Below are 23,790 nucleotides of genomic sequence, written 5' to 3' on the forward strand. Positions count from 1 at the left end.
TCGGGCGGCTGGGCTGCTCTCGGCTACTCTAGTCCTGCAAAGGTTCCTGCTGTGAAAAAAGTGCAGGAACTCCGTTCCCACAGGACTTGAGCCCTGGTCAGTATATTGTAGATGCTTCAATCAATACACCAGCCACGTTTTTGGTTTTATCTACATGTTTAATACAATTTACATTGGGATTTTATACCATATTCAGATACATTTCTATACTTTACTCATACACTTGGCCTAAAAAGTCCCATTGGGGGGGGGGGGGGGGGGTCTCTTTTGCTCTTCAGTTTATTGTGGGATGTTGGCCTATTTTTTTGCCAGACCTAATTCCTTCCCTTCTTTTAATTCTATCATTAACCTCCCTGGCGGTATGATTATGTCAGATTTTAGGTGCTGAAAGCGGTACCATTATTTGCAAGGAAATTTGGCGTTTTATACTGTAGGCCTCTAGTTTTTAGGAATAACTCACTTAAATCTGACCAAACAAGAGTCTAGTAGGCATCCCGGGTATGACATTTTTTAAAAAACAAAATTATAAATTATAATATAATAAATAATTCTAACAAATAATAATATAATTATAATAAAAATTATTCAATAATGTAATCAACTCAAAATCACTGAAATTTGCTCAGTTGCAGAATTGCAGAAACGAAAAAAAAAAAATTCCGCATTGACTTCCATGGCATGCAATACCACATGTGGCCAGAGGTGGGGGGGGGGGTGCCAGAGACATTTGGGACAGCTCGGCTATACTTGGAAACCCTTGGGAACAGAGTATTTCCGAGTGTTCCCGAGTATTTCCGAATGGCTCCGCTTGGCTCCAGCGCCCCCGAACCTCTGGCCAAATGCAGTACTGCACACCACATTGGCTTAAAACCTGCTCGTTTTGCGAGACAACACTCGCAATTCCAGGTTTCACTGTACCCAGTAAAGTGACTATCCTCAGGTGATACACAGCTATTACACAAATCCTCCTACATAAGTTGTACCTGTTTATCTGCAAGCCCTCTCTTCTCTACATCCATTCAAAGTGCAGAGTTTATAAAGCGTGTCTGGACTGTCATAAAAAGGGGGTGGAGAGCTGTACACTCTGCAGAGCTCACTGAGAAGAGCCGCATAGAAGTCGCACTGACATGCAGCTTTGAATTTGTGCGATTTCAAAGCTGCATTTATTGTGAACAAGGACTTAGTGCTCTTAACCACTTTAAAACCGCTGAGCGTCAAAAGACGTCCTCGGCTTTGTGCGGTGATATCTGAATGATGCCTGCAGCTACAGGCATCATTCAGATATCACCGTCTTCAGCCGGCGATTCTGTGCACAATAAGAACAATCAAAGCGGCAGTTCCACCGCTAGATCGTTCTTATAAGCAGCAGGAGGGGACGTCCCCCCCTCCCACCGCCATCCGGTGCTTCTCCGGGCTCTCCCGTGCCATCGGGGGCCCGGAGAGCGAATCGGCCGGTGTAGTGATACATTCCGCTAACTATCACAGATTGCTCCGGAAGTGACGTTCCATCGCCGCCATCTTGCTACACCCCACACCATTGCACAGTAATGATAGAGCGTGAAGGGGGCAAGCGGACATCTTGTTACACCCACCAGGGTTTTAGATTTCACAGTTATTTTCAACACAAAACGGAGCTTATAATAAGGTGACCAGATTTTTAAAATGAAATCCGGGGACATATTTTTTCTTTACTAGTAATGGCAACAATCAGCGGGTCTCTGCTAGGGTCACCACGTGTCCGGATTGCCCGGGACAGTCCCGCATTCTGCAGGTCTGTCCCGGGCACCTTCACTCTGGGACAATACAGTGTCCCGGAATGAAACTGACACAGGTCCCAGCATGAACCCCTCAGAGCTTAAGATGTGACACCCCCCCAAACTAGTGAAGAACTACAGGTCCCAGCATAGATCTGTGAAATCTATGGGGTCACACTCTTAGATCTCATGGGTTCATGCTGGGAGTTTCAAAATTGGGGGGGATGGGGGTCACACCTTTAGATATCATCGGTTCATGCTGGGATTTGTAGTCCTTTACTTTAGGGGTGTGTGACCTCCCCAAAGTTAAGGACTACAGGTCCCAGCATGAACCCCCCCCCAGAGCTGAAGATGTGAGACCCCCTGCCCCCCAAAGAGTGAAGAACTACAGGTCCCAGCATACACCTGTGAAATCTATGGGATCACACCCTTAGATCTCAGGGGTTTCATGCTGGGTGTTGTAGTCCTTCAAATTGGGGGGGGGGGGTCACATCTTTAGATATTAGGAGTTAATGCTGGGACTTGTAGTCCTTTACTTTTGGGAGGAATGTGACCCCCAAAAGTGAAGGACTACAGGACCCACCATGAACCCCTCAGAGCTGAAGATGCGACCCCCCCCCCAACTAGTGAAGAACTACAGGTCCCAGGATGTACCGGTAAAAACCATGGGGGGGGGGGGGGGTTAAAAAAATTTTTTATAAAAAGTTATCTTTTTTTAGAAAGAAAGGGGGGGGTGTCCCTGAATGGCAGTTTGGAAATGTGGTCACCCTAGTCTCTGCCCGTCGCCGCCTACCTCACAGCCTCTCAAGTCTTACTCTTCGGGCCCCGGCTACTACTGGATGGGGAGCGGAGGAAGATCACTCCGCCATGGAAGGCAAGGAGATAGGCAGGTGGCTGGGCAGGATTTGAGCCAAGGCAGAAGAACATGCGAGTGAAGTTGAATGGGCACCCGAAACTGAAGAAATATTCCCTCCGGTCCGACCAGCACATGATCAAATCGCATCTCATTTAAAGTCCCAACTGCTTTTCTTTTTCCATTTTCGGGGATGGAGGCATGTGTCTATATGCCTCATTCAAAGTCCCAAACCATGTTCTATTTCATATTACAGGGATGGAGATGCGATTTTGATATTTTTATATATTTACCCTTATGCGTCTTTTCCAATGCTTCTCACTACCATACCATTCTTAAGTTAGGGTGACCAGACATCCCCAGTTTCAGGGCACAGTCCCCCGGATTGAGGACACTGTCCCCGGACCAAGTCTGTCCCCGGTTTTGTCCCCGGATTGGATTTGAACAGGGGCTGGGGCAATTTCAAAGACAGTCCGTGCAGAATAAAAAATAAAAACTGAATTACACCCCCCCCCCCCGCTCCTACTAGCTTAGGTAGGGGGGGGGGGTATTTTTTTCATTATCTGTGCCACTTTCTGATGATCATGTGCTGGTTGGAGCGGAGGGAATATTTCTTCAGTTTCGGGTGTCCGTTCAGCTCCGCTCGCATGTTCTTCTGCCTTGGCTCAAGTCCCGGCCAGCCTCCTGCCTGCTTATCTCCTTGCCTTCCCTGGTGGAGTGATCTTCCTCCGCTCCCCACCCAGTAGTAGCCGGGGGCCCGGAGAGTGAGACTTGACAGGATGTGAGGTGGCAGTGATGGGCAGAGAGTCGATGATTGCCGCCATTACTAGTAAAAAAAAAAAAAATATGTCCCCGGATTTCATGAAAAAAATCTGGTCACCTTACGTTAATGAGAATCTCATCAGACGATCAATATAAAAAGCTGAAAGTAACACTGCTTACTATCACTATTGTGCTAACAGCATCACTAAATCTCTGTGACCCCTCCTTCTAAATTTTGAATCAGTTCCTTTTTGTTGCCCAAGAAAATATAACATCTAAAAACTACCCTTGGAAAGTGTACACTACCGGTTAGGGATGCACCAATACTGGGTATTTTAACAATCTTGTACTCGTTAACCACTTTAGCCCTGGAAGGATTTTCCCACTAATGACCAGGCCATTTTTTGCGATACTGCACAGCGTTGCTCTAACTGACAATTGCGCGGTCGTGCGTTGTGTTACCCAAACAAAATTGATGTCCTTTTTTTCCCCCACAAATAGAGCTTTCTTTTGTGGTATTTGATCACCTCTGCAGTTTTTATTTTTTGCACTATAAACCAAAAAAATGTAAATTTAGGAAAAAACACAAAATGTTGAACTTTTTGCTATAAAACAATATCCCAAAAAATGTATTCATCAGTTTAGGCCGATTATGTATTTTTCTACATATTTTTTGGTAAAAATGACACAACACTGATCACTGCTCCCGATCACAGGGAGCAGTAGATCACTGTCCTGTTACTAGGCAGAACAGTCAAAGGGGGCTCTCTGGTACAAGGGGGGACACTGATGCAAGGGGGGACACTCTAATGTAAGGGGGGCACTCTGATGCAAGGGGGAACACTCTGATGTAAGGGGGGACACTCTAATGCAAAGGGGGCTCTCTGGTACAAGGGGGGACACTGATGCAAGGGGGGGACACTCTGATGCAAGGGGGAACACTCTGATGTAAGGGGGGACACTCTGATGTAAGGGGGCTCTCTGGTGCAAGGGGGGACACTCTGATGCAAGGGGGGGGGGAGACACTCTGATGTAAGGGGGAATCTCTGATGCAAGGGGGGACACTGAAGGGGAACACTAATGCAAGGGGGATCTCTGATGCAAGGGGGGACACTCTGATGCAAGGGGGACTCTGATGGGGAACACTCTGATGCAAGAAAAACTCTGATTGGGGACACTCTGATGCAAGGGAGACTCTGATGGGGGATACTCTGATACAAGGGGGCTCTGATGCAAGGGGGACTCTCTGATGCAAGGGGGGCTCTGATGGGGACACTGATGTAAGGGGGACTCTGATGCAAGGGGGACACTTAAAATTAAAGTGGGCCGGTCTGGATGAAGTCCAGGGCCAAATTTCTGTCCCAGTCCAGCCCAGGACCTATACACATTTTTTCCTTTTCCAACTATATATACTCTGATTAAACCAAGAGTCCTTTGGTAAAATCAATTGGCCAGAAGTGAAGATCTAGTGATCCTCTCGCCCGTTTGCTGGCACACTGTTGACCAAGAGATTCCAAGCCTGCCCACCACGGCAAGGTAGACTCTTCTAGGGCAGGACCTACACTAAGCTACCCTACTGGATGCTAGTCATCCTTTTTCTAATGTTGGATGTATGTTTGTAGTAGGCCTCATCCTATAATCTGTGTGTGCGATCTACTCTCTCCTAATTTGGTTGTCTGTCTGTGTGCATCTATCTAAAGCATGGAGCGGTCAGTTTATGTACATCTGGACGTCATCTGTTAGTGTAGGTCAGTGCATGCCAGTCATTGTATGTTGATCAGTGTGTTAGTAAATAAATGTTAGTCCTGTTTTTACCTGGGCATGTAGCCCAACCTATCTGCAAGGCACCCCATTTTCTCTGGACCCTCTTGATGGTAGATGAGTGCATATAGGTGGGGCCAGGGGGGTAGTACCATTACACTGGGCGTGGGGGAGTGTGGACAGATGAAACTTGGTGGGAAGTTCCACTGGCCACACTCACCCTATACTCAGGGTGGTAGCATCCCCTCTTGGTGGTAGATGAGTGCATATAGGTGAGGGCAGGTGGTATTACCAGTATGCTGGGCGTAGGGGAGTGAGGGCAGATGAAACTTGGGGGGAAGTTCCACTGGCCACACTCACCCCATACCCAGGGTGGTAGCGTCCCCTCTTGGTGGTAGATGAGTGGGTGTATTGGGTTGTGAGGCAGTTGATCCAGAGGAAGGCAAAGCATGATCCAATGTGCTCCAGCTGGGGAAAAAAATCCTTCCTGATCCCCCGAGAGGCAATCGAATATTTCCTGGATCAGCCCTGTGTGTGGGGGATGGTGGGCAATTGGAGCACCACCCTCAGTGGTAAGTGAGTGGAGATGTGGGTGTCAGTGTGTGGAGAGCGGGGGAGGAGGGACAATCCTGTGGGGATTCTGTGGGGAGTGTGGGGTGAAATTACCCCACACAATATAATCAAAAACAAAAACATAATCATGCTGAAACATATAGTCCTGTAACATCTTATTCCAGGCTGGGAGCTGGGAATACTCCAGGTCCTCTTGGTTTACCGACACCTCTTCCCTTATGATGGAAGAAGCTTCGGAATACTCCAGGTCCTCTTGGTTTACAGACACGTCATCCCTTATCATGGAAGAATCTTCGGAATACTCTAGGTCCTCTTGGTTTACAGACGCGTATTCCCTTATCATGGAAGAATCTTCAGAATACTCCAGGTCCTCTTGGTTTATAGTGGCTTCTTCGCTTATCATGGAAGAATCTTTGGAATACTCCAGGTCTTCTTGGTTTACAGTGGCTTCTTCCCTTATCATGGAAGAATCTTCAGAATACTCAAGGTCCTCTTGGTTTACAATGGCTTCTTCCCTTATCATGGAAGAATCTTCGGAATACTCCAGGTCCTCTTGGTTTACAGTGGCTTCTTCCCTTATCATGGAAGAATCTTCAGAATACTCCAGGTCCTCTTGGTTTACAGTGGCTTCTTCCCTTATCATGGAAGAATCTTCAGATTACTCCAGGTCCTCTTGGTTTACAGAGGCTTCCTCCCTTATCATGGAAGAATCTTCAGATTACTCCAGGTCCTCTTGGTTTACAGAGGCTTCCTCCCTTATCATGGAAGAATCTTCAGAATACTCAAGGTCCTCTTGGTTTACAGTGGCTTCTTCCCTTATCATGGAAGAATCTTCAGAATACTCAAGGTCCTCTTGGTTTACAGTGGCTTCTTCCCTTATCATGGAAGAATCTTCAGAATACTCAAGGTCCTCTTGGTTTACAGTGGCTTCTTCCCTTATCATGGAAGAATCTTTGGAATACCCCAGGTCCTCTTGGTTTACAGAGGCTTCTTCTCTTATCATGGAAGAATCTTTGGAATACTCCAGGTCCTCTTGGTTTACAGTGGCGTCTTCCCTTAGCATGGAAGAATCTTCAGAATACTCCAGGTCCTCTTGGTTTACAGAGGCTTCTTCCCTTATCATGGAAGAATCTTCAGAATACTCAAGGTCCTCTTGGTTTACAATGGCTTCTCCCCTTATCATGGAAGAATCTTCAGAATACTCAAGGTCCTCTTGGTTTACAGTGGCTTCTTCCCTTATCATGGAAGAATCTTTGGAATACCCCAGGTCCTCTTGGTTTACAGAGGCTTCTTCTCTTATCATGGAAGAATCTTTGGAATACTCCAGGTGGTTTTCATGATCCATAAATTCCTCTACCGTCATACTAAAATATTCAGGTTCTGTGAGAGTCTGGAAAGAGAAAAAGACATTCGTCAATGTTACAAAGCTTGGTGAACCCAACCCCCAATGTGCAGCAGATTACCCCAACCCCAGCTCCCTCTAGTGGTCAGAAGGAGCACTGCATTAACATACCTTTGCATATATCAAAACCCAAGAACAAAAAGGTAATCTATTCCAGCAAGGCCCTTGCATGTGGAGGCTGTATTTGTTTTGGTTCTTTCAGGCTAATTACATTTTCTGCAGGTACAAAAAATACCTAATAATCCTGTCAGAAATCCAGTGACCTTGTAAGTTCCTGTGGCCTAAGCTGAGATCTCAGTGTTATTCGCTTTCTCAGCTTCTGTTTGTGTACTACAAAGCAACACCCCTCTGTGTAATGGAGATACGCAGAGGGGGAGGTGTTTGTAGTTCTAATCAGGATAGGATGACAACATTTCTCCATAAATACAGTGAGTCTGTGTTGTCATCTCATAACAGGAAGTGTGTTTCTAGTGGAATTTCCAGAATAAAGCAGGTCTAAGCTGTGCACCTGACACAATAATTATTACCCATAATAAACAGAATTCCTTCAGACAAGTCCCCAGACCATGTGATTGTGCAGTAACTACAAGATCACAATTGGGAGAAGTCTGTACAAAAATACTTCTTAGATGCTGCACATACATGGACCCCTCCATTATTCATATACTTACCGGTTTTGGTTTAAAGTCTGGGGGTGACTCTCTTTTCTCCACCTCGTCCCAATTAAACCACTCGAAAAATGTGTGTCGTCTGATGTCACGTACCAGGTATGTCCGTATATCAATGTTTTCCCATAAGAGCTGTAAAGAAGAAAGAAATATGATAAGAAACACAGAGAGAACAATAACAACATGTGAGCAATAGAACTACCCATTGTAATATTTGATTCTGACAGTGACATATTTCAGCTTCCTTGATTTTGCTTGTAAACCCGCCACTATGTGATGATCGGATCGGGTCATAGTATGGTACCTTATTTGTGTCATGTTTGCTCATAAGAGGCTTTAAAGGAAAACTAAAAACACAACTAAGGATATTTTGAAATGAATCGTTATGATAATTATACATAAAACGATCTTTCTATCAAATCTGCCACTGTCATGAATGATTCGTTTTCTTCCATCAATGACAGCACCAGGGGAGTTCTATATGCTGTCTGTGTAAGGAAAGTTCTCAGAAATCGAATGCTCTGTATGTGTGATTGTGTTTTTAAATGAAACACACAGAACGTGAACCCAAGTCATACACAACCTCTGCAGTGGGGTATTAGGGGACACAGGGGCTGCTGCTTTCCTTATGACAACACTGAGACTGCTCCGGGAACTATAAGTAAAGGCAGATCCTTCCACTAAGCAGTCAGTGTACTAAAAGTATTGCTATGAGCCACATGAATGTGTGGCGGGAAGAATGTACAGTTGTGTGTTCTGAACTCCTAACAAGGTCTGTATAACGTGGAAAGGGTTTTGTCTGTGAAGAGAAGGTAAAGCTCTGCGTATACTCACCAAAGCTACGAGTTCACGGATGTAACGGTCATGAGCGGTTTCCAACTCCGAGAAGACTGTCGTTAACAAACTTTCACTCTGGTTTTCCTTGATCTTTCTGAAGTGATCCGGGCTGACGGCCATCTCATACAATATCACCCCCAAGGAGTAATAGTCCGCTGAGATGTTGTATTCTTCTTCTTCGTCCATGACCTGTAGAAACATAAGGAGATAAAAAAGGATGAGAACATTCCTAGACCAGGCAGAGGACACAGATGACTCCATGCTGACATATGTGATGTATGAAGCCTCCCAGGAGTCCTAAAATTGATCTCAAAATACATTAAATTAAGGCGGAGCTTGTGAATGTTGAAGGTGGAGCCTAACATTTATATATGCTCAAAACTTTTGTTTTCTAAGTATTGGATAGACTGCGAAAGGGTTGAGACCCCTGCCAGTTTATTTTTGCTGTCTATGTCTCATTGGGGGAATTTCCCTTCACTTCTTGTCCCCAAGGCTCAAGAGAAAGTCAAAGGAATTCTCCCAAAATGAGGGAAACTCTACTCTTAGGATCTTGTCCCCAAACAGGTGTCACCATTGGAAGACTTTCCCTCTATTCCTGTTCTGGGGACAGCTGTAACATTTTGCATCCTGCTGCGTTTTCTTTCTCACTAACAATAATCCCCAGAACACATAAACAGTGTGACTTCCCTATTGAGGACACCAATAAAAACCTGACAGAGGGTCTAACCCTATTCATTTAAGCTGCATTAGCACATGGCCATTTTGAGCTTTACATCGCGTTAAGCTTGTCACCCAAAAATAGGTTCAGGAGCTTCTTTTAGGCAACATTCTTCATGCAATGCGGTTCACCACGATTGCAGCGCAGTTGATCACGTGACAATCGCGGCAGAACCGCACTGCTTTTTTAGGTGCAAATAATTTAAATAAATGGCATCTGAAATGTGCATTGTGCGATTTGTCATTCACACCTGAGAATTTGTAGTCAAGATTCAGAACGCCCATGTGTGAATGTGGCCTTCAAGCGGGGGTTCACCCAAAAAAAATGTTGTTAACATTACATTTAGCCGAGTTGTCAGAATGGCAATCGGCTGTTTCTTTTATTTTATCCCCGTACATACCGTATTTTCACCGCCGCTTCCGGGTATGTCTTCTGCGGGACTGGGCTTTCCTAACTGATTGACAGGCTTCCGACCGTCGCATACAGCGCGTCACGAGTTGCCGAAAGAAGCCGGACTGCGTGTCGGCTCTATACGGCGCCTGCGCACCGACGTTCGGCTTCTTTCGGCAACTCGTGACGCGCAGTATGCGATGGTCGGAAGCCTGTCCATCAATTAGGAACGCCCAGTCCCGCAGAAGACATACCCGGAAGCGGCGGTAAAAATACGGTATGTACGGGGATAAAGTAAAAAAAAACAGCCGATTGTCATACTGACAACTCGGTTGAATGTAATGTTTTTTTGGGTGAACCCCCACTTTAATGAAAGGGGAGCCCCTTATCTCTTCTCTATATCCCGTTGTAAATATTACAATTCTGTCTAATATCAGGAGTCTTACCTCTGGGGCCATGTAAACGTCTGTACCCGCAACTGTACCCGTCATCTTTCTGGTCTCTGTGACTTCAGTCTGTGAGACGCCGAAGTCTGCAATCTTGATGTGTCCCTCGCTGTCCAGTAGAATGTTCTCCGGTGTGAGATCTCTGTGAAGAAAAGAAGTGAGCCATTAGCTCTGCATATCCCAAGATACAAATATACATGTATACAAAGAAGAATGAAGGTTGATGGGTGGACATTGGCTTCTTTTATATCCACCTACAGGAAGATCTCTGTTCGGGGTTTCCAGCTCCGCCCACCTGCTATATTCATCAGGAGGAGGTCTCACTCCTCTTGCTGGATTTTGTATAAATTGTACATTATGGGCCGGATTCACATACATCGGCGCATCTTTCTACCGGCGTAGCGCATCTCATATGTGCTACGCCGACGTAACACAGAGAGGCAAGTACAGTATTCACAAAGCACTTGCTCCCAACGTTGCGCCGGCATAACGTAATTTTGTAGGCGTAAGCCGGCCAAATTCAAAGTAGGTGGATATGGGCGTGATACATTTAAATGAAGCGTGACCCCATGCAAATGATGGGCCGAACGAATGGTGCATGCGCCGTCCCGAGGACGTATCCCAGTGCCCATGCTCAGAATCACGTCGAATATACTCCCTAAGATACGAAGGCTCAATGCCTACGACGTGAGTGTAACCTACGCCCAGCCCTATTCACGTACTACTACGTAAACGACGTAAAATACGACGGCTGTTCCCTTTTCCATACCTTAACATGACTTACACCTGCTTTATGAGGCTTAACTTTACACCGGACGTACTACTAATGTAAACCACGTATATTAATGCGCCGGGCGCCGTCGTCCCGGATCGCTCCCCGCGGGAATCTGACCGCCGCATGTAGCGGGGGGGGGGGGGGGGTCCCGATCGGACACCCCACCCGCTAGAAGGCAAGGACGTACCTGTACGCCCATTTGCCTGTACGTGCCATTCTGTGGACGTACATATACATGCGGCGGTCGGGAAGTGGTTAACAACCATGTAAGGTCAGCAGGTTTGCTGCTGCTTTACAAATGTAACATGTAAACAGTCCGTCGGATTTCCAAATACTGTATTTAAGCATATAAGCTCCGTTTTGTGTTGAAAATAACTGTGAAATCTAAATCTCCGGTGGGTGTAACAAGATGTCCGCTTGCCCCCTTCTGACTCTATCATTACTGTGCAATGGTGTGGCGGCTCCCTAACGTCAGTTCCGGAGCAATCTGTGATGGGGAGCCGAATGTGACAAGACACCGGCGCTGCTTGGAAAGCATAGAAATGACGTCACGCCCGGTACCCGGAAGAAAAACAAAGCCGCAATCGCGGCTGTCGGCATGTGATCTGTGATTTTTTTTTCCACCGATTTCATGCTTGTAAGCCTGGAGGAGAGATGTGGGGTCTTATTGACCCCACATCTCTCCATAAAGAGGACCTGTCACAGTGATTCCTATTACAAGGGATGTTTACATTCCTTGTAATAGGAATAAAAGTGATCAAAAAATAAAAAAAAGTGTAAAAATAAAAAAACGAAGTAAAAAAAAAAAAAAAAAAATATATATATATATATATATATATATATATATATATATATATATATATATATATTTTAAACGCCCCTGTCCCCGGTAGCTCATGCGCAGAAGCGAACACGCATGCAAGTCCCGCCCACATGTAAATGCCGTTCAAACCCCACATGTGAGGTATTGTTGCGTGCGTTAGAGCGTGTGCAACAATTCTAGCACTAGACCTCCTCTGTAACTCGAAAATAGTAACCTGTAAAAAAATTAAATCGTCGCCTATGGAGATTTCTAAGTACCGAAGTTTGGCGCCATTCCATGAGTGTGCACAATTTTAAAGCGTGACATGTTAGGTATCTATTTACTCAGCGTAACATCATCTTTCACAATGTACAAAAAAATTGGGCTAACTTTACTGTTTTGTTGTAACAAGTGAAATATTTGCGCTGTAAAGTGTTATACAAAATAATGTGTGTATGCATATACAACCACATACATATATATGTACATAAGTGGGTGGAAACCACCAAAGGGGTGACACTAATATACCAATGAACAAGTTTGTTGAGCAATCCTTAATCAAGGACACAGTACTAGGAAGATCCAGGTACAACACAATCCGGCCGTGTAAAAGTACAGTTCATCAATGCTTGATCCAATCAAAAGCGATGTAAGTTGAGAAAAATATTGAAAACACAACAATAAAGATAAAAATAAAAATTAAAAATAAAAATAAAGATGGAAATAGTTCAGACGAAGGAGGCCTTGTATCCGAAATTTGAGTGAAAGACAGAAGGTGAGCCGTAACCAAGATCTCATATATGCACCTCTGGTGATCCCAGCAGCTCACCTCAGATCTGGCAAGCTGGACTTAGTCAACCTGGTCCTGATGGATATGGTCCGGGGTTGGATATCACATACGGGTCTCCATAAAGTATATTACATGAAAAAACAGGAAGGGCAAAAACCAAATGGTGTAATATCGTCACAGAGGGGGGTAATGTCTATGATCTTAACCAGTGGAGATGCACTCACATGTGGATATCAAACTGGGGCTCGTCTCCACGAGCGCCGAGCTCGTCAGTCCCTCCTTCCTCTCCCTTGAGTATTCTTCAAGGCTGCAGGCTAGAAGTCCCGTGTCCCCAATGGCTCGCGGATCAAGTCTTTGTGTATATGAGGGTCTCGATGGTGTATGTGGGGTAAAACAGAAGGACAAGCCTAATAGTGTGATAACGTAAACATCAACAGGCCCCAGGAATGCCCAGATGGTGATGCACTCACATAAATAAGGTAAAAAAAAGGACCTTCTTCCACGAGTGCGGACTTATTTATGTGAGTGCATCACCATCTGGGCATTCCTGGGGCCTGTTGATGTTTACGTTATCACACTATTAGGCTTGTCCTTCTGTTTTACCCCACATACACCATCGAGACCCTCATATACACAAAGACTTGATCCGCGAGCCATTGGGGACACGGGACTTCTAGCCTGCAGCCTTGGAGAATTAGCAAGGGAGAGGAAGGAGGGACTGACGAGCTCGGCGCTCGTGGAGACGAGCCCCAGTTTGATATCCACATGTGAGTGCATCTCCACTGGTTAAGATCATAGACATTACCCCCCTCTGTGACGATATTACACCATTTGGTTTTTGCCCTTCCTGTTTTTTCATGTAATATACTTTATGGAGACCCGTATGTGATATCCAACCCCGGACCATATCCATCAGGACCAGGTTGACTAAGTCCAGCTTGCCAGATCTGAGGTGAGCTGCTGGGATCACCAGAGGTGCATATATGAGATCTTGGTTACGGCTCACCTTCTGTCTTTCACTCAAATTTCGGATACAAGGCCTCCTTCGTCTGAACTATTTCCATCTTTATTTTTATTTTTAATTTTTATTTTTATCTTTATTGTTGTGTTTTCAATATTTTTCTCAACTTACATCGCTTTTGATTGGATCAAGCATTGATGAACTGTACTTTTACACGGCCGGATTGTGTTGTACCTGGATCTTCCTAGTACTGTGTCCTTGATTAAGGATTGCTCAACAAACTTGTTCATTGGTATATTAGTGTCACCCCTTTGGTGGTTTCCACCCACTTATGTACATACATATATATGTATGTGGTTGTATATGCATACACACATTATTTTGTATAACACTTTACAGCGCAAATATTTCACTTGTTACATTTATCACTTTTGTCTATCGAGGTAGACCTTCTTTTATTTGCAGCAGTATCCCTATTTTGCACTTGCCCCCTCACTTTAGACAGCGCAGGAGTTCACTTCACTTATATTTTACTGTTTTGTTATTTTTTTATTTATGGAACTGTTTTTTTCCCTAAAAACAGGCGTTTGAAAAATTATTGCGCAAATACCGTGCGAGAAAAAAAGTTGCAATGACCGCCATTTTATTCCCTAGGGTGTCTGCTAAAAAAAAAATATATAATGTTTGGGGGTTCTGATTAATTTTCTAGCAAAATTTTTTTGATTTTTACATGAAGGAGAGAAGTGCTAAAATAGGCCCGGTTGTCAAGTGGTTAATTGAGATAAGTACACAGTATAGAAGAATATGCTTTGTTCGTAAATTCATATCTGAGGTTTACAATCACTTTAAAGCAGGTTCACGTGCTTCAACTGCCCACAGATATACCTTCAAGGTCAATGCAGTGATTGAGTACATTCTTGAAGGAGACGGCATCTTCTAATGGTAATGGGCCAGATTCAAGAAGCAATTGCGCCCGTGTAACCATAGGTTACACAGCGCAATTGCTTACTTGCTCCGGCGTAGCGAATGCTCCTGATTCAGGAACATCGCTACGCCGACTGCAGCCTAAAATCTGCGTGGCATAAGGCTCTTATGCCACGCAGATTTTAGGCTGCATTCTTGCGTTGGCCGCTAGGGGGGCGCTCCCATTGTGATCTGTGTATAGTATGCAAATTGCATACTAACACCGATTCACAACATTGCGCGAGCCCTGCGTACGCAAATTACGTAGTTTGCGTACGTCGGGTTTCGCGTAACGTTACACATCCTAATAGCAGGCGCAGCCAATGCTATAGGATAACCACGTTCCCGCGTCGCGAGATTTAAAATCTACGTAGTTTGCGTAAGTGATTCGTGAATGGCGCTGGACGCCATTCACGTTCACTCTGAAGCAAATGGCGTCCTTGCGACGTCATTTGCCGCAATGCACGTCGGGAAATTTTCCCGACGGCGAATGTGCTTTACGATCGGCGCGGGAACGCGCCTAATTTAAATGATACCCGCCCCCGGCGGGATCATTTACATTGCGCGCGCTTACGCCGGGCAATTTTGCCGGCGCGCCCTCGCAATTTACGGAGCTACTGCTCCGTGAATCGAGGGCAGCGCAAAATATTTGCGTGGGCGCAGGGCAAAATCGTTGCCCTGTGCCTGCGCAAATAAAGCGCAAATGTACCTGAATCTGGGCCAATGTCATTTGTCTGGCCAATCTAATGACGGCTGTGTCAACCAACTAGGTGACTCCATATGCTGGACACCCTCTTCTTTAAAAGTGCCTGCGCATTCGCAGAACGGAAGGGCACTCCGGCTGAGTTTATGATCGATGGAGTGATGTAACCATAGCGCATGCACACATTGTAGGAGAGTTCACCGGGTGATACCATTTCACGGGCACAATTGAAAGCTATGCAAAGATGTCAGATTGTGCCTCGCTGTAAACCCGCGGCGCAACAGTGAGGCACAATATGACAAATACGGTGTCCCTCCGCTGTTTGCTTAACATTAAATGATGCCAGAGAAATGGTATCTCCCATCGAAAAAGGCTCCTACGCAGGGGCGGACTGACAACTCATGGGGCCCCCGGGCAATAGGAGGTTATGGAGCCCCAGGCAATAGATTATGGGGCCACACAGTATGCACAGACACACAATATACACACACAGTATACACAGACACAATATACACACACAGTATACACAGACACAATATACACACACAGTGTACACAGACACACAATATACACACACAGTATACACAGACACATACACACACAGTATACACAGACACAGTATACACAGACACACAATATACACACACAGTATACACAGACACACAATATACACACACAGTATACACAGACACACAATATACACACACAGTATACACAGACACAATATACACACACAGTATACACAGACACAATATACACACACAGTATACACAGACACAATATACACACACAGTATACATACACACACTGAAAAGGTACTGGTGAGGCGGGCAGCTATAATCTTGGGATTTTTAGACCAGAAGGATGTCTATAATGGACATTTCAGGGACAGATGTAAAAAAAAACACAGATTTTGACATACTGTCCCTGGTTTTACTGAGGCTGGCAATGCTGGTGGGGCCCCCTAGTGGCATGGGGCCCTCGGGCAGTTCCCGAGTGCCTGAATGGTCAGTCCGCCCCTGCTCCTACGATATTTGCATGCGCTATGGGACGTCACTCCAGCTGATCGGCAACTCAGCCGGAGTGCCTTTCCGTTCTGTGAATCCGTGAGCACTTTTCGACGGCTGGCACAAATCGACAGAACACCGGCTTCAGTCGGATGTGCACACTGGAAAACCAGCAGCTCACCGACTCCCGATCAGCCCTCTTAACCAATGGCGGGAGGGGGGCGCTCCCCTGTCAGAACACGACAGCTCAGTGGGGAAGATCGCCAAGCTAACTTTCTATAGTTAGTACAGTGACTTAGACTGGGGCTGACAGTTACAAAAAACTCATACCAGGCTTTATTGTGTGTTTTTCATAGGTCATGTGACTCAAAAACAGGCATCAAAAACACGACAGGTGCATTTTGGATGCGTTCTTGCTGCGTTTTCATTGCATTTCGATGGGGAGGCGCATTTTTGGTGCAGTTTGCCAAATGTGAACCAAAAATGCAGCAACCAGGATTTTTAACACTGCTTCAAAAGGTGCCGATAATAACTGGCAATAAATTCATATTTATGATATTAAATAAAAAGTCGAATATAATACTGACACAGTTATTTATAGAAAAATATATAATAATAATAATATATATATATATATATATATGTGTGTGTATATATATATATATATATATATATATTAAAAAAACGTCAATTTCGGTTTTGGCCAAGTGCATCTTGAATTTTTGGTTTTAAAACCGTCATTTTCATTTCCATTCAAGTTTATGAATCCCAAAATCGCACGAAAAAAGACCCCGCAACCTCTTATAAAAATGCTCTGCAGGGGGCCCATAGTGAAGGGGGCCCATAGGAAATCATGTTAAGATGATTATTGTGAGTTTCTGCGCTTCTGAAAATGCACACAGCTGCAAACCTATCCTAAATGAGCCCTAACTAGAAGCTGATTGGTTCCTCTCCATATTTGCTCCAGTCTTAGTACATTCCCCTAACGTGTGTGTGATGAGTATTGTTATTCCATGTGACACTATGAGCTCCATACAGTACACACACACACGCAGACATCTGCTCTCCCTTATGGAAGCCGCGATCGTGTGTGATAGAAGTCTCAGCTTTCCTGATCACACGTGGGCGGAGTCTTCTCCCGGGAGCCGCCCACCTGTCACTGGAGAGACCTGTTCCCGCCCCCTGTTCCCTTGGAGACGCCGGTGACAACAAATCAGCCTGGACTGTGAGATCGGTAAGAGGGGTGTACATGGGGGTCCGATGTACGGGGAGGAGGGGGACACTGCAACACACACTGGACGATATGTCTGGGAGAATGTGACTGCTGATGACACTGAATGGGGACTCTGAGCAGTAGGTAGGACACCACGGATGGATTGGGATCATTTCCACATAAAGACTCCAGTGCAATGATGGCTTCATCTTCAATTCAGAGGTCTGTTTAGACCATGGGCGTAGGAACCGGGGGGGACGGGGGGGACGGATCCCCCCCAGATAATAATGCGGGGGGGACAGGTATGGTAAAATCCCCCCCACCCGCCGAGCCTCGTCCAGTTAGTGTCCAACAAGCTGGCAGCATGAGCGGGCTGCGCTGTAGGGGAGGCGGAGCGGCCAAGCCGACAGTTACTGAACCTGCCAGGAGCCGACTGAGGGGGGTAAGGGAGGCTAAGGATGCCGCTTGTTCCGCACTGCTGAAGAGAGCCTTGCCGGCCGCTGGTACACTGTCTGCAGCAGAGCGGTGCGAGTGTGCTGTGAGTGAATCACGGACCATTCACTTCCCTGTCAGGCTGCCTGACTCAGGCAGAGTGTTCTCCGCCCGACAGGAGCTTCCTAGTCCCGCCCGGCGTGATGTCATTCACAGACCGGGAGGCGGGAAGAAAGAGCCGAGGAGAGTGCTGCTGTGAGGAGCCAGTGAAGCCCCTGCAAAAGTGCAGGTAAGTTTTCTAAGCTAAAAACGTAACCTAAATCACTGTTGTCACAGTGGCTTAGCTGTGTCAACCTGCCTGAAGTGTTTAACTCTTTGGGGGGGGGGGGGGGGTTTACATTGGTATTTGAAATATGCAGCATGGAGAGGGTTATTGCATTAGTGACCAGTTAATTAACCCCCTTGTGCTGCATTTATGGTGCAGCATCAAAGGGTTCATAAACTCTGATACCCGTGCCACTAATGCAGCACAAAGGGGTTAAATAACTGGCACTGGTCACTAATGCATCAGTGGTGTATTCGATACTACCCACCCCTCTCGTGTACATACTACCCACCCCTCTCTTGTACATACTACCCACCCCTCTCGTGTACATACTACCCACCCCTCTCATGTACATACTACCCACCTATACGCACCCCTCTCATGTACATACTACCCACCTATACGCACCCCTCTCATGTACATACTACCCACCTATACCCACCCCTACCATGTACATACTGCCCACCTATACCCACCCCTCTTGTGTACATACTACCCACCCCTCTCATGTACATACTACCCACCAATACCCACCCCTCTAATGTACATACTACCCACCTATACCCACCCCTCTCGTGTACATACTACCCGCCCCTCTTGTGTACATACTACCCACCCCTCTCATGTACATACTACCCACCAATACCCACCCCTCTCGTGTACATACTACCCACCTATACCCACCCCTCTTGTGGACATACTACCCACCCCTCTCATGTACATACTACCCACCAATACCCACCCCTCTCATGTACATACTACCCACCCCTCTCATGTACATACTACCCACCTATACCCACCCCTCTCATGTACATACTACCCACCTATACGGTATAGGTGGGTAGTATGTACATGAGAGGGGTGGGTAGTATGTACATGAGAGGGGTGGGTATTGGCGAGTAAAAATGCTGTCCCCCCCAGATTTGTAAGGGTTCCTACACCCATGGTTTAGACCCCTGATATGTCATCAAGGCTCCAAAAAATTGTAAAAGACAATACAAAATAAAATTGTAAAAAAGAATAAAAAATACAGTTGTAAAAAAAAAAACAAAGAAGATAAAATGGTAAAAAAATAAAATAAAAATATAAAAAACGACTGGCACCAGTCAGAACTTCCAGGGTCGCAAAGGGTTGCCCAGCCGAGGGTCAGTGAGGCGTAAGATGGTTTCTTGCCCTGAGGGGTTCTAGTTACGCCTCCGTTAGAACTGAAGACAAATGGCCAGATTCACATAGAGATACGATGGTGTATCTCCTTATACGCCGTCGTATCTCAGAGTTGCGCCGGTCGTATCTATGCAACTGATTCATAGAATCAGTTACGCATAGATATGCCTAAGATCCGACAGGTGTAACTGTGTTACACCGTCGGATCTTAACTGCAATTTTAAAATGGCCGCTGGGGGCGTTCTCGCTGATTTACGCAGAGAATATGTAAATCAGCGAGATATGCCAATTCACGAACGTACGCTGGCCCGACGCAGTCACTTTACGCCGTTTACGTAAGGGTTTTTCTGGCGTATAGTTACCCCTGCTTCTATGAGGCGTAGCCAATGTTAAGTATTGCCGTCGTTCCCACGACAAAATTTGATTTTTTTACATCGTTTGCGTAAGTCGTTCGCGCATACGGATGGACGTAATTTACGTAAACGTTGAAACCAATGACGTCCTTGCGATGTCATTTGAAACAATGCACGCTGGGAAAATTTCCGGACGGCGCATGCGCTATTCGATTGGCGCGGGAACGCGCCTGATTTGAATAGTACACTCCCCCTAGCCTCGGAATTTGAATTCCGCCGGGGGATTTACGATACGCCGCCGCAAGTTTTGAGGTAAGTGTTTTGTGAATTACCCATTTGCCTCAAAAACTTGCGGCGGCGCATCTTAAATCATATAGGTAACGAGGATCTAAAGATCCGCTAACCTATGTGAATCTGGCCCAAAACGTTTATTTTAGCTGTAGACAGAATGGAGAGAGATTAGAACCCCTGTCAGGTCTTTATTACTGGCTGGCTGTTAAAGTCGCATACAGTATGTCACAAGTTGCCGAAAGAAGCTGAACGTCGGTGCGGCTCTATACGGCGCCTGCGCACCGACGTTCGGCTTCTTTCGGCAACTTGTGACGCGCAGTATGCGACGGTCGGACGCCTGTCAATCAATTAGGAATGCCCAGTCCCGCAGAAGACATACCCGGAAGCGGTGGTGAAAATAAGGTATGTACGAAAAAAAAACAAAAAAAAAAAACAGCCGATTGTCATTAGGACAACTCGGCTGAATGTAATGTTAAGAATTTATTTTTGGGTGAACCCCCGCAAGCGTGACGCATTTCCGAAACACTCATCAAAACACATGTTTTTCTGCACTTTGGCGCACGTTTCGGTAACACCAAGTGTGAATGGAGTATTAGGCCTCATTTAGATTTGTGGTTGGGGGGAGGAGGGTTTGAGGGTGGCAAATGTGCATTTTTGCCACCCCCCCCCCAACCTCAAATCTAAATGAGGCCCCTTAAAGAGGAGCCTTTTTTTGTGTTTATTACAAGTCAGCAGCTACAAAAACTGTAGCTGTTAACTTTTTAAACAGACACTAACCTGTCCCAGGATCCAGAGATGTGCTCGCCCGAGCCGTCCCTCCGTCTTCTGTCTTCGGTGCCGGCATCTCAACTGTGGGCACCCAGCTAAGACAGCGTGCGCTGCCCACTGCGTATTCACTTTGTGAATGGTCCTGCAGTCTTCTGGGACCTGCAGCAAGTCCCAGAAGACTGTGGGGAGGGAGAGGAGAACTTCCGCTTAGATTGTCTAGGTGATCCGAGCAGAAGTGGGAGTGAGTACCTGTCAAAACCTGTCCACTCACCCCCAAAAAAATTGTGAAGAGGAGGGTAGAGAGGACTTCCCCTTGGAGTTCCACCTTAAGATGCAATAGGCAGCAGATGGGGATGTTTATATGCTGCGGCTTCGATGCTTCATGCCCAAGGCAAAGTTGACCCAACGTAGCGATCGGCAGGTGTCAAGCCCGCCCTAACACTACACATTCAAGTCAATGGTAAAGCACAGCAAACAGATGGACGCGGTTGTGGCGTGTTTTTTTGGGAAAAATGGGGTTAAGGCTCCATTCACACTTGTAGGACTGCAAAGTTGCACAACTATGGAGTGCAACTTTGTTGCAACATTAATGCAACTTTGGATAGGTGTAACTTGGATACAACTTTGGCTTTGATCAATGATAAAAATGATTTGAAAATATGGGGAACGACTTGTCATGCGACTTTGAAGTTCAATGTTGCATGACAAGTGACAAAAGTGTAAATGGAGCCTAAAACAGGTCGGTGAGCAGGCAACATATTGCTTCCTCACTGCCTGTCAGAAGCCTCTGGAGCAATCAGAATGCAGACCGAACTTCAGAGGCAAGGGAGATTTAGACACATGTCTATACCTTAAAAGAGAAGTAAAGGAATTATTATTTTTTTCAGAATCATACTTACCTCGGTCTGATGCTGCATCTGTCCCCCAGCGCCTCTACACTGAGAACAGAGCAATCGAACACCATCGATCACTCAGTTTTCAGAGCTCCCGAGCAGAGAGCTGCAGACTGTCAGTCACAGCTCTCTGCTCATCCCCCTCCTCACTCATTGGAGCACTGGGCTGTGGAGTAAGCAGCCAGCTCAGGCTCTCAGCAGCTCGCTGAAAGCCTGAGCCGGGTGTCAGTCCAGGGACCTGGCGGATCCATTGTTAGGATTACGCGGGGCCTGGACTGATTCCAGTGACGTCAGCAGAGAGTGGACTTCAGATCACTCTCTGCAGAAAACAGGTATGCAAAACGAATTGCACTCCTGTGACCCATAGGAGAAGTACAGCCAATCGCTCTGCGGGAGGTAAGGGGGCGGGGCAAAATATGCCATCCTTGCCTATGCAAGGATTGCAGGAAATGAGAGCGGGATAAAGATAAAAAGATAAAAAAACAGTGCTCACCTCTGCATACCCGACCCCACACTTTTCTTTCTGTCCAATCACCTGTGTCCACCCAGCCCCATACTCCGCTTCCTGTCCTATCACCTGTGCCAACCCAGTCCCACACTTTGCCTCCTGTCCTATCACCTGTGCCCACCCAGCCCCACACATTGCCTCCTGTCCTATCACCTCTGCCCACCCAGCCCCACACTTTGCCTCCTTTCCCATCACTTCTGCCTACCCAGTCCCACACTTTGCCTCCTGTCCAATCACCTCTGCCCACCCAGCCTCACACTTTGCCTCCTGTCCTTTCACCTGTGCCTACCCAGTCCCACACTTTGCCTCCTGTCCAATCACCTCTGCCCACCCAGCCCCAAACTTTGCCTCCTGTCCTATCACCTGTGCCTACCCAGTCCCACACTTTGCCTCCTATCCAATCACCTCTGCCCACCCAGCCCCACACTTTGCCTCCTGTCCTATCACCTCTGCCCACCCAGCCCAACACTTTGCCCCCTGTCCCATCACTTCTGTCTACCCAGTCCCACTCTTTGCCTCCTGTCCAATTACCTCTGCCCACCCAGTCCCACACTTTGCCTCCTGTCCCATCACCTCTGCCCACCCAGCCCAACACTTTGCCTCCTGTCCCATCACTTCTGCCTACCCAGTCCCACACTTTGCCTCCTGTCCAATCACCTCTGCCCACCCAGCCCCACACTTTGCCTCCTGTCCTATCACCTGTGCCTACCCAGCCCCACACTTTGCCTCCTTTCCTATCACCTGTGCCTACCCAGTCCCACACTTTGCCTCCTGTCCAATTACCTCTGCCCACCCAGCCCCACACTTTGCCTCCTGTCCTATCACCTGTGCCTACCCAGTCCCACACTTTGCCTCCTGTCCCATCACCTCTGCCTACCCAGTCCCACACTTTGCCCCCTGTCCCATCACTTCTGCCTACCCAGTCCCACTCTTTGCCTCCTGTCCAATTACCTCTGCCCACCCAGTCCCACACTTTGCCTCCTGTCCCATCACCTCTGCCTACCCAGTCCCACATTTTGCCTCCTGTCCCATCACCTCTGCCTACCCAGTCCCACACTTTGCCTCCTGTCCTATCACCTGTGCCCACACAGCACCACACTTTGCCTCCTGTCTTATCACCTCTGCCCACCCAGCCCCACACTCTGCTTACTGTCCAATCACCTGTGCCCACCCAGCCCCACACTCTGCCTCCTGTCCAACCACCTGTGCCCACCCAGCCCCATACTCTGCCTCTTGTCCTATCACCTATTGCCCACCCAGCCACACATCCTGGGGGGGGGGGGGCGACAAAAATTGACAAGTAAAGGCCCGTACACACGATCGGATGTTCTGACATCAATTGTCACATGGACATGTTTTTTCGGATAATCCGACCGCCTGTATGCTCCATCGGACAATTGTTTGAATTTCCGACAACAAATGTTGGTTGTACATGCTCTCAAATTGTCCGACAACAAATGTGGGATAGCCATACTCTCAAATTGTCCGACAACAAATGTGGGATAGCATGCTCTCAAATTGTCCGACAACAAATGTGTTGCGTCGGATTATCCGATCATGTGTACACAAATCCTTCGGACTAAAATCCAAAGTAAAAACACGCATGCTCCGAACCAATGCTAAACATCAGAAAACAATAGCAGAAGTTGCCCAAAGGGTGGTGGTAAAGCGCTGAAAA

General features: G+C 46.6%; 1 protein-coding gene across 1 annotated transcript in view; it reads left to right on the forward strand.

Moving 5' to 3' along the window:
• The first annotated feature begins 17,334 nt into the window (after window positions 1–17,334).
• IQUB (IQ motif and ubiquitin domain containing) overlaps window positions 17,335–23,790 on the forward strand; it is a 90,393-nt gene continuing 83,937 nt past the window's right edge. Inside the window, exon 1 of the mRNA XM_040343714.1 lies at window positions 17,335–17,399. The gene's annotated coding sequence lies outside the window, so the exon portion shown is untranslated. The remainder of the gene's footprint in view (window positions 17,400–23,790) is intronic.

Source organism: Rana temporaria, chromosome 3, assembly GCF_905171775.1.
Source record: "Rana temporaria chromosome 3, aRanTem1.1, whole genome shotgun sequence".
NCBI classification, from domain to species: Eukaryota; Metazoa; Chordata; class Amphibia; order Anura; family Ranidae; genus Rana; species Rana temporaria.